The 10,426-nt window shown below is 35.6% G+C and overlaps 1 long non-coding RNA gene across 3 annotated transcripts; it reads left to right on the forward strand.

Annotated features, from left to right (window-relative positions):
* The first annotated feature begins 407 nt into the window (after nt 1-407).
* On the forward strand, nt 408-10,153 carry LOC136272655 (uncharacterized). 3 transcript variants are annotated; one of them, XR_010710642.1, is made up of 9 exons: nt 408-840; nt 3,841-5,046; nt 5,131-5,311; nt 5,614-5,702; nt 6,628-6,765; nt 6,951-7,311; nt 7,412-7,551; nt 7,692-7,882; nt 8,075-10,153. It is a non-coding gene; the product is annotated as an uncharacterized lncRNA (long non-coding RNA). The 3 variants fall into 3 exon arrangements; XR_010710641.1 differs by having other exon boundaries at nt 6,951-7,551; XR_010710643.1 differs by lacking the exon at nt 3,841-5,046 and having other exon boundaries at nt 6,951-7,551; nt 8,075-10,142.
* The last annotated feature ends 273 nt before the right edge of the window (nt 10,154-10,426 follow it).

Here is a 10,426-nt window from a genome sequence, read left to right on the forward strand (position 1 = left end):
ACAGTATAATGTGTCTGCATGATCATCCCACTTTTAAAAAAGTACGAGGACTTTTTGTATTTTCAATGCATGTTATTTATGAGGGAAAAGTAAACAGACCCGGAGATCAATTTTCAAGCAAATGTATCTATAGACAAAATACAGATATTTATTAAACTTATAATTAAAGGTGTTCGCTCCGGACAATTTTGAATCCACCGCGCAACTCGAAGTGCCATAATTCTGATGGACGTCGTAAAATTTCAGAGCTAACATTTTTCGATGAATACAATTCTCAGATTTATATTTTTATGTCTGAAATAAAATACATTGTTTAAAATAGGTTACAAATGGTCTTCGATATCTTTTTAGTCGCATTTGTTTTTTCGAATATCTTTGGCGCAATTTTACGACATGTCGTCTGTTTGTAAGCCTAAACAACGACGACGGGAACGTGTGGAAATGGAATGGGTAGGGTTAACAAGAGAACGTGGTTTACCGAAAAAGAAAGAGAAAGAAGACAGACAGTGTCTAGGCGTCTCCGGATTCGTTTGGCGATCAGTAAAGACCATTCATACTCAAAGCCGGGAGGTATAGCTATATAGTGATAATCAACCGAAGAGTACAACGCCTGCTCCTCATGTACCTGATATCTATGGACATGTCAACGACGACATAATTATTGATGGAGATATATCATCTGAGCCGGGCTGGATAGCACTTAGTCCACTGGTCGCCGAATTGTGGAACTTGGGGTACTGGCTGAGGCCCTCAAATCGTGTAACAAGTGTGGCATCCCACTGCAACTCCATCACATCAATGGTATATATAAACACTTACGGGCTGGCTGCAATCCTAGAGGTAATTTTGTGATTTTTTGTTTTGGTTTTAACTAATCAGTCATGCTTGAAAAGAATACAACAGTACAGAGGCTTCAAAATGCACAGCAAGTTGTATTTTATAACATCATTTTACTAAAACCCCAGTACTTATAGGATAATCTGTCGAAATGATACAGTCATTGGACAAAGGTATTCGTCGATGACGTCAAAATGGCGGCGATTTGTTTACATTAACTACTCAATAAAAACTACTCGCCCGATTTTAATATTCGTTGTCTTACCTAAATAATTTGTGAGATTGCCCTTCATTTTAATAACTTCTAGAAGACAGGTTGGAATTGTGGCATAGAGCTGACGAACATAATCTACCGATAGGTTTTGCCAGAATCGTGTCACTTCCGCGATCAGCTGATCTTTTAGCTGCAGGTCTCTTCTTCTTCTTCTTCTTCTTCCTATGATGTGCTGGCCTCGGTTTCCGAGTGTTATAGCACGCATCGAACACAGCTAAAAGCCTTCTATTTACAGTTAAAATCGGGTAAAAACAATGGTCTGCATGTCACTTAAGGGTCATAGGACACAGCTAAGGTGTTGTTTAGCTGCTTCTTGAAGCCATCGATGGTACTGGCTTCTTTAACGTCATCTGACAGGCTGTTCCAGTCCCTGATGGTTCTTGGGAAGAAGGAGAACTTATACACGTCTTTGTATGTTGGTGGCTGACGGTATTTGCTGCCCCTTGTGCGAGTATCCCCTGGTGTTAGATATGATGTTGCTGGGATGTCGATGAGGTCGTTCCTGATCTTATACATCATGATGAGCCGTGATCTTAGTCGGCGTGTTTCGAGGGGCTCCCATTGTAGGTCCTCCATCATAGATGTTACACAGCCTGGTGTTCTTACATAATAGTTGCCCTTGACAAACCTTGCAGCTCTCCTCTGGACACCCTCCAACAGATGTATTTGGGCTTGCTGATATGGGTCCCAGACAGTCGCTGCATACTCCAGGGTGGGCCTGACGATTGTACTGTAAGCAGCTGATTTAATGTCGGCTCTACATCCCTGTATGTTGCGACGGAGAAAACCTAGGGTCTTGCTTGATTTGGCTCGGACATTGTTGATGTGTTCCGTCCAGTTCAGCCTGTTGTTTATGGTTACACCTAGGTACTTTCCACTGTTGACTGATTCGAGGGTGTGGCCATGGAGGAGGTAGTTGTTGGTTATGGGACGTTGTTTCCTGGATACATGGATGACTGTGCATTTCTGGGGGTGGAATTCCATTTGCCATTCTCGTTCCCATTTCTCTAGTGACTTCAGATCTTTTTGGAGCTGCTCAGCATCGGCTCTGGAGTTTATTTTCCGATAAAGCAGACAATCGTCAGCAAATAATCTTGCGTCTGATGATGTATGCTCCGGCAAGTCATTGATATAGGTGAGAAATAGTAATGGTCCCATCACAGTACCCTGGGGAACCCCTGAGATGACATCAGCTCTGGTAGAGGATTGACCCTCTAAGTTGACTTGCTGTGTCCTTTTGGCAAGGAAATCCTTGATCCAGTTCCATGTGTTACCTCTGATACCATAGAAGTGCAATTTGTGTAGGAGGCGCTGGTGTGGCACTTTGTCAAAGGCCTTGGAGAAGTCCAACAACACTATGTCTACTTGCTCTCCATGGGCCAGTGACTTGGCCACCTCGTCCACCTTGGTCTGTATCTCCCGGTCTGAAAAAATTCAGATGGACGACCTGGGAGCTACAGTGCCCCCCATAGTAAAAAACTGCAATATACGGCGCACAAAAAATTGCGCTAGTTTTGGACTAATTTTCTCCTGACAGTCTTTGAACAAAAAGTAGAATCCTTTGCATTATTTATTTCACTCGTTATGTCATCCAGTGTCCCTCCCTGTTACTTTTCATGATTCTTGAAAGTTGGACTTCATCGCACACAGAGAACTTCGGCTTCCGCCCAGATCGATGCCTGTTTTCCACACTTCCATGAACTTCAAATTTTTTAATAATGCTAACAATAGTAGTCCTAGGTATTCTCAACAACCTCCCAATTTTTGCCTTATTCTTCTCTGTCTTGTAAGCTTCTATAACTTTCATTCTTACTGCCACCGGAATTTCCTCTAACTTACGAGGGGGCATTTTCCAGAGTTTTGTTTATAGAATATTTTGACAGCTGACAAAAATTGTAAACTCTGACGTAATCTAAAAACTATATCGTATTTATGGGAAGAAATTTCAAACCCAACGTGCTTTCTATAAATAGCACGATACAAAAATAGCCACGACTAATTAACAACATCGGAGGCATTTTGACGCCAGTGATGAGTACTTTTGTCCAATGACTGTATGTCTTTTCCCCCATTTCATCAGTCAAGCAATGATCAGCTGATGATGTTTACAAGTTGTTATCCCCCTTCCCTCTTTTTCTGATTTGTTTAATAACTCTTTGATTGCCTTGATTGAAAAAGAAAAGGATGGAACACATATAATCAAATTATAAATCAACCACCTTTTTTATTATTTAGATGGAACATGCGTGTGTGTGCATTATATAACTTGAACCCTACTGTTATTGTATGTATCAAATGTGTCTGACTCATGAGCGAATTTTAGTGGTGGAACTTTTTTGTAAGGTGAAATGTGGAGGTGATCCATGCAAACTATGATAGACATATTCGAGATCTTTCGTACAACACCCCTGATAAGAGCTAGCTTAAGCAATTGCATATATATTTCCAATAAAGTGAAGGGTGGCCAACTCTCAAACATTTTATGTTAATTTTTTTCTTCACTTTTATGCTTTTTTTGCTGCAGAATTACAAGTACCGGTAATTAATGTTTTCAGTATGGTGTATCCTATATATATTATGAATCTATATTAAATCTATAAATCTTGAATCTATTCTAATTTTTCATTGGACTGATTCAGGAGGAGGCGGTCCAATTTACAGTTAAATTGCTTAAATTCATAAATGCATATATAAATAATTATGTTATTGTTTTCAAAATTACTTTGTAGATTCCTTGTAGTAATTCAAATTGCAACCACGTCAATAATATTCCAACAGGGAGTCCATCCCTCGAGAACCTGGGATATAAATTCAAAGCTGGGAACCAGTGAAATAATATTTATAAGTTTACAATAAACTTACGCAATAGATGCTATATTTTAATCCGTTGCAAGGATATTCAAATGTAATGATGTAATTAAAAGGTCTCTCTAGATCTCATTACATGATAACATGACAAGATTGTAAATATGTTTTTCTCACAAAATTTATGAAATTCAAATCATAAATTTGGTTCAAAAGTAAAGTGACATTAAATCATTGATATGTAAATGCCAACTGATTGATGTAAATGATGAAAAATACATAATATAAGCACCATATTATTTGTAATTGAAATTATATTTTCTGGTACTGGTGATATGTAAGTATCTTAAATGCAATTATACATGTAATACCATAATTTATCACATGTTTATCTCAATATACGGTGGATATCACTCATGGGATAAATTTTTGATATTCCACTGTGTGTTCTTACGCCACGTGACATCATAATTAAACATTACGTAGGTTTAGGCAGTTGATTGATGTACTAGAATGAAAAAGTAAATAATTATTTCAGTAGAGGGGTGATTATTTCAGTAGAGGGGTGTTGAGATGTACATGTAAATGTGAAACATTTGATGTTGTTTCATTTATTTGTCTTGAATTCATAAACATTTGTTAGAAAATGAAATGTTTGTTTGTTAAATTTCAAGGAACTTCTTTTTCATGCGTAAAGTTGTTGACGTCTTGTAGTTCATGTGTTGTGCGGCTCACAATTTTAATTTTTACAGAAAGATTGAGGTTTAACAAAAGATTGAGGTTTAACTTGTGGTAAAACATGTGATAAAAAGAATCTCTTATAATTTGCGATGGTATATGATTTTTATCCAACTCGTTGTGTGTTTTCACACCGAATTGGATAAAAATCCAACACAAATCAGGATCCTAAGAGATCCTATATTCATTTCCTGTATACATGTACTGATTTAACATTAGCTTATTGAGATGAACCCATACATCAACTCCTAGCTCAATCACTAAATATTGATTAACATGTCATCAAAATGGAAATATATTTTTTTGTCTAGGACAAATTAAATGTGAAAGAGGATTTAATCTTGGTCATTTTACACACCCTTCTGATTGTGACAGTGTGTATACAAATGAAGGTGAATCCATACACATTCCTCATCCTTGATTATATATGGCTAAAATGTATATTCTAGTATTGAAAATATACTGATTATTTACAGCAATTATACAAGCGGGTAGAGGGGTTACCCAGTTTAATAGCATCTTGGGTGCCCTAAATATCCCACCTATTCACCACAAAATGGTTGTCAATAGACAGGCAGAGATTGGTCCACATATAGAGACAGTTGCCAAGGACTCAACAGAACAGAGTTTAGAAGAAGAGAACCTACTCACTGGAGGGTATGCATTTTTAACCCCCCCCCCCCCCAAAAAAAAGAAGAGATTTTTCTGATATTTTGCTTTAAAATATAAAATTCATTTTCACCGATAGAAATTGCCTACACATTTACACTACAGATCATGCATTGTGTACCCTGATGCCTATATATTTTACTTTTTATTTATTCGTAAAAATCTTTCATCTTCATGTAGGTTTTGCTAATTAAATTTTTGATTCAGTAAGGAAAAAAGGATGTTTTTCCTCATGAATCTATTAAAAAATCAGTATGCATACATGTATATATATGTAAATCTTTTTTAAGGACGGTGAATGAAGAGAGGGAAATTTCTGCTTCTGTTGATGCTGGCTGACAAAGAAGAGAAAGTGAAAAAGCTTATAATAGTTTGAGTGGTAAGTGTTGAAGTACTTGTAGTATTCTTATCATGATAAAACTTTGAATATCTGGAACTACATGTATTCTCCCAGTACATTTAAGAAATAGACAGCAAGTTAAAATTTTTACCAGGATGAACTTAGTTTGTCACAGATCAAATCCTATGAAGCCCAAAGGGATTCTCAGAAGATTTGATCGCGTACCAACCAAGTTCATTCCTGGTGAACTTTTTACCATTGCTGTTTATTACTTATATTTACGTTTGAAAAAAGCAAATCATTCAGAATTATAAGATTTACTGTGTTTTGTACAATAAGCTTTTGAGGTAATCATTCCGACATCATGAAAATTAGTTCACACAGAATTGAACATTTTCGCTATCCTATAGGTTCACATAAGAAAGCATATTTACAAATGTACGGTAACTATTAAACTTTGAAGTGTACAACAGATTTATGTTGTGGGAGGAAAACATACGACTTGTTGAATTTCAAGCAAGTCTCAAACATTAAGCATATTTTTGAAGAAAAAATAATCAAGCCTTATTTTATCAGCATGCATGTTCATTCTTTAAATATGCAAACATATGCATATATTGTATTGTCTGAACCTAGCTGATTATCTTAATTTGATATGAAAATACAGTTGAACTTCGATATCTCGAACACTGTTATCTCGAATATAATGGATATGTCGAAGTGATTTGTTAGTCCCAACAACTTTTTTAAAAACTATTTTACCCTCGATATCTCGAATACTCGGATATCTCGAAGTTATTAAACAGTTCCATCTAGTTCGAGATAACGAAGATTGACTGTATGTTAAATGTTCTCAAAGGTTGCATAAAAATTAGTATATTTCATCTTCTTTCAATTATCATGTTTCTAATTTAAAATCAATGTAGTTAATTTAAATATGGAGTATATTCTATAATACTTTTAGGACATGCGACTATGATAGGGGCAAAGACAGGAAAAGTGCTAGACTAGAGCTGCAGAATAAAGTCCTGTCATGTTTGTATACATGCTGCCAAGGAAAACCAGCTGGCAAGACCCCACATTTGTCAGAAAAATTGGGAAGGTATTGATTGTTAGTTGATGTAACAAAACAAGAAACCTTAGTTTACTATCATATTTCTAATCAATTTCTCTAAATGACGGGTTTCATTTTGTTTAATATTCAACCAAGAAAAGAACAACTGGAAATACTTTAATAGTTAGTTAAGTTCTTTAATCTTAGATTTATTGAATTTTCATTTATTTTAGGTAGTTCCAAAGCGATGGAACAAGATATGGTTGTGAAAATGGTGAAGAAAGTAAATCAAAGTGGTGTTAGAGTCTCGACCATTATTGGTGATGATGATTCAGCTACAATTTCACGATTACGACATTAGGTTGATCCCAAAATAGAATTATTAGATCTATTAAGCAGGTATAAAGGCATTTGCAAGAAGTTAGCTCATATGAGGTCAAATCAAGCTAATGAGTCAATTAACATGACAATTGCATCCAAAGCTCCCACCCAAAAGATGTCATTTCAGTGGTTCAGCAAGTCCGGGGTATAGGGTGACAGCAGGAGTGGCACAAAAGAACATTGGACACTCTTATGTAGCAAAGGGAACAGTCAGTCAGTTCTAGGAAATTAAGCGTTAAATTCATTTTTAACAAAATATTATCTTTGTTGTATGTACACATTTGAAATTTAGTGATTATCTGAATTTTAACAGGTAAACATCAGAGCCGGCTTATCTCCTGGTACCTTTACACATAGATTAGCTGTACTTAGGGATTTGCAGCATCGAAAACGAAAAGCTATTGCAAACACTGTGAAAGCAAAAAGAATGAGAATTAATTTAAAAGCCCATAGGTAAGAGATAATATGCTTTAAAGAAGATACATGTGAAGAGGAATGATTGACCTCCACCATAAACAGTGGCTATATATACTTGTAAAGATTTTATCACACTCTACTGAGTTTGTTGTCATTTGAAGTTGTTATTTTCTAAGATTGCAGAGAAATGCCTGCCAAGAAAAGAAGGAAGGTCCCACATATTTCCCTGAAATTGGCCTATGTCAGCAAGCTGATGCAACCCTTGCCAAGATCCCAATACCACTCATTCCACCAGTACCTGAAGTGGTTATATGTAGTTCAGAAACCCATGTACCAGTTTATTTTGAGCTGGAGACAACTGGATCAGGTACTTCTGTTTTAAATTCATAACTAAATGATAAGTCGTGATTTTGATTTGTTCTTTAATGAATGACTAACTTAACTAAGTTATAAATCAGATTTTGCATGTGCATATCATTTTGCCATTAAAAAAAATGAAATACAATACTTTGTTAAAATTTGACTGATATATGTATTATTTATGTGTTTATTATTTCAGAAAGAACATGTCACATCATACAATTGGCTTTTCTGGCAGAGGAAGAAGAATTTAAATCATATGTTCTTCCGAAGCTACCAGTATCGACGGAGGCACAAAAAGTAACTGGAATTACCTACCAAAATGGAAAACTGTACCATTATGACAAAGAAGAAAACGCACTTTCCATTTCTGCAGCTGTGAACAACTGACTGACTTTTTGTGAGCAGTTTGGGAAAAAGCTGATTTTGTTTGGGCATTATATTCAGTCCTTTGACTATCCCGTTCTAATGCATGCTCTACAAGCGTGCAACAAAGTTTCTGAATTTACAGAGGTAGTTGATGGTTTTGTGGACACTCTGAAACTCTTTAAACTTGTGAAACCTGGATTGTCATCTTACCGGCAAGAAAATCTTTGCGAGTGTCTTTCAGGTATTGTTTACACTGCAAACAATGCTATAGATGATGTTTCTGCTTTGAAAACCCTTGTGCAGAGTTATTTTACAGTGAACTAGACAACCCTGATATTCAAAGGTGCTCAGTGACAGTTCAAAGTGTTATAGCATCCTACTTATACTCGTGCCAAATTAGATTGAATCTGCTATCCCTTCAGCCATTAGTTGCACGGAAGATCATCGAGAGTCAAGGGATTACCAGGAAGATTACTGGAAGTAGCCTCCAGTATTCTTATCTGCAGACAGCATTCACTGATGATACCCAGAATGGTATTTCAAATTTGTGTCGGGAACAATGTGGAAGCTCAGTGAGAGTTACAAAATCAAAAAAAATTGTAAGCAGTTTGAATAATCACTTTGCAAAGTGTAATGAGAGCTGAATTTTTTTTTTTGAAATTTTTGTTTTTTATTGTTTCGCTTTCGTAACTGTTTCAATTTGTTAGATTTGTAATTGAAATGTTGATAATTTGTAATAATTAAATAGTTGTGAGTGTTAATTTGGATGCGTAAATTGTCCGCTCAAATTTTTGTTAGATTTGTAATTGTTATATTGAAGGGAGTGTTGATTCGGGTGCAGTAATTGTCCGCTCCAATATATTTATGTTTGAATTGTAATTGTTATGTTGAAGGGAGTGTTGATTCGGATGCGGTAATTGTCCGCTCCAATATACTTGTTAGAATTGTAAATGTTATGTTAATGGGAGTGTTGATTCGGGTGCAGTAATTGTCCGCTCCAATATATTTATGTTTGAATTGTAATTGTTATGTTGATGGGAGTGTTGATTCGGGTGCAGTAATTGTCTGCTCCAATATATTTATGTTTGAATTGTAATTGTTATGTTGATGGGAGTGTTGATTTGGGTGCAGTAATTGTCTGCTCCAATATACTTGTTAGAATTGTAAATGTTATGTTAATGGGAGTGTTGATTCGGGTGCAGTAATTGTCTGCTCCAATATATTTATGTAAGATTTGTTATTATGTTGATGGGAGTGTTTATTAGGGTACGGTTATTGTCCGCTCCAGTATAATTATGTAACCAATAGATTTGTAATGTTATTCTGTATTGATTGAATTTTATTTAAATATTTATTGAAATTAATGATTCTCTTAAGAATTAAAGATTGTTTACGTGAAAAAAACCTTTTCTCATTGCATGTCAGAATCATTGGAAGTTTGACTGTTTGAAGTGTAATAGTGTGTATGTTAGGTCCGTGTAACTATATAATAGGCTCAGTACTGCCATGCACCTTCTTGCACAAGCTAGTGGGTTAACCCTTTAGATCAATCTGTAGAGTGTTTTTAAACTGAAGGATCCTAGGTTGGAGCCTAACTCATTCCTCCTCCTTTACATTGGGACCCAGTAAAATAACCCAAGTGGAGTGGCCAAGTGAGTCTTGTGTGAGATTTATAAGGGATAAAAATCTCAAGAGAAAAGGGGGGAGAGTGTAATAGTGTGTGTGTCAAGTATGTAAAAGACTCAGTACTGCCACCCTCCTACTAGCATTAGCTTGTGGGTTAACCTGTAGAGAGTTGGTTTTCACTGAAGGGTCTTAGGTTCGAACCTAGTTCATTCCTCCTCTCCTACAATTACAGTAGTATTCTATGAAATTTACTTTCCAATTTTGACAATACAGTTTAATGATGACAATATTTGTATATCAAATACAAGACTGCATTATTAATAGAATATAATTTGATTCTATGAATTTTAAATGTTAACTTTGTTTGCATTGCAATATACAGTACATAGTAAAAGGTTGACAGAGGAAATTCGAACTAAGACCCTTTTTCTTTTATATGGTCAACAACATTATGAATTTTGGTTCTCATTCAAAACATTATGGTAATCAATATCTGAAAATTGACAATGTTGGATAAATTTTTATTACACTTTTATTTTATGTTTTTTTACAGATT

Source organism: Magallana gigas, chromosome 2 (assembly GCF_963853765.1).
Source record: "Magallana gigas chromosome 2, xbMagGiga1.1, whole genome shotgun sequence".
In the NCBI taxonomy this organism is placed as follows: domain Eukaryota; kingdom Metazoa; phylum Mollusca; class Bivalvia; order Ostreida; family Ostreidae; genus Magallana; species Magallana gigas.